This window comes from Aplysia californica, unplaced genomic scaffold (assembly GCF_000002075.1).
Source record: "Aplysia californica isolate F4 #8 unplaced genomic scaffold, AplCal3.0 scaffold00263, whole genome shotgun sequence".
NCBI classification, from domain to species: Eukaryota; Metazoa; Mollusca; class Gastropoda; order Aplysiida; family Aplysiidae; genus Aplysia; species Aplysia californica.
Genome location: NW_004797533.1, coordinates 656,979 through 658,974, shown reverse-complemented (window position 1 = coordinate 658,974; position 1,996 = coordinate 656,979).

Sequence of the window (1,996 nt, the reverse complement as noted above, 5' to 3'; positions counted from 1 at the left end):
CACACACACACACGCGCGCGCGCGCGCGCGCGCGCGCACACACACACACACATACAAGTACACAAGCACACACACACTCACATACACACCCATACCCATATTCTGGTACTCAAAAACGAACTTAACCATGATAGCACAAACACTTGAGATACATGTAGTTATATTATTATGCTTACGATAAGGCTCTTCGCTTTGTACACCAAACTTTTTGAGTACCAGAATGTGGGTTTGGGTGTGCATAGGTGTGTGTGTGTGTGTGTGTGTGTGTGTGTGTGTGTGTGTGTGTGTGTGTGTCCATGTTTACGTAAGTGTGCGCACGCGCCAGTTAATCATATTCAGCCAACTTTTTCTGTTGTTGAGAACACAAATCCATGAAGTTAATTAATTTTACAATTCTGAAATCGAAAAACAAACTTCATAGGCCTAATTGAGTTACTTTAAGTGATATCAAAATTTATTATGCTGAGACATAAAAATATCAGAAGCGAAACAATGATAACGGACTTGGGATTTTTTTTTAGTGAGATGGACTTTGCTAAAATCCATGTGGGACATGAAATGGTTTTCGGTGCAAAGTAACCTTGTACTGAAACTTATATTTATTTATCGTATCGAACCAAGCCTCCTCCCCCCCCCCCCCCCCCCCACCCGTCGAATTCCTTATTTATGTCAGTTCCATTATAGTATATTTATTGCTTTTGTCTTACGCTCTCACAGACACAATGTGAATGTTTTAGAAGTCATGCAGCTTCAACACTATCTGGTAATGTCAAAACAGTTTAGGAGAACACGACTACATGCCGGTAGAGAGATGTAATATTAATACTCGACAGAATATTTGATTCTTGTGGGAATTGAACTCACAGTTTTTAGCGTGCAAGGCATTAGAGTACACATACCGGGGAATAGTTTCCTTATGAGACACAGTATAATATTGATTTTGTTTTAAGGGCATCGGACGTGGTCACTTTGCACCTGACACTCGCGTTATATTATTGACAAAATTACACATAGCTGGCTTGTGGACATGTAGAGAACATCTTTCCTTCATAATTATTAATCTGGACAGTGTCTAAGCAATATCAATTTTTTGACAAGTGATGTTCAACCGATAAGGCTGTTGACAGATGGAAAGAAGCTGCAGATGCTATTTTTTAAAGTGAGGAGAAATGACAAAAATAAATGACATCAGATCTGATATGAATGGATTAGAACAAACAGCCTTGAAAAATTATAGAAAGATTTAAATAAAACTTTAAAAACGTGAACCTGAAAGGAGCAAGCAGGTTAATTGAGAAATGTTGCATTTGTGTATCCGGTATCCATTATTTTATCTGGAGAAGAATCACAGAAATCGATGTACAAAAAACTGGGAAGACATGGAATAACATCAAGAGTCTAGCCCAGGATAGAGAAAGGTGGAAGGTGTTTGTCTGTGGCCTATACCCGGGTGCAGGGTGAGAAAGGCAATGATGATGATAATGATGATGATCTTCCATGGGTTATGATTTGTCTGAACACACAAGTATCTCAACATTGCAACGTTTCAATGTAATAAGTATAAGAAAATTTCCAAACCTTTTAATAGAAGAATAATACACCCAAACATACTAATATGACATTATCTGAAAAGAAAGTACTGTGTATACTTTAGGCTATCTCCTCCCCCTCATTCCTTTTATCTTCTTCCTACTCAACGGAACAGATAGCTCCGCTTTTGAGAAACGGGTATATCTAGTAAGGTATTTCCTCATATAAAAAGTGAATGTATGTATATATTTTAAAAGGGGGGGGGGGGTCTACACCTCCAAAGTCCCTATTGCAAGCTGAAGAATCAGTAGCCGAATACTCCCGCGATCTTGCAGAGAAGAAAAAGAAATAGTAAGATTTGTAGACAACCTATTGTTGGAATAGAGAGATGTAATATTAAATGGAGCCATTCCGAAGACTGAAAAAGGAGAAGTACGGTGAAATTTGATTACCCGATCATTCTTTG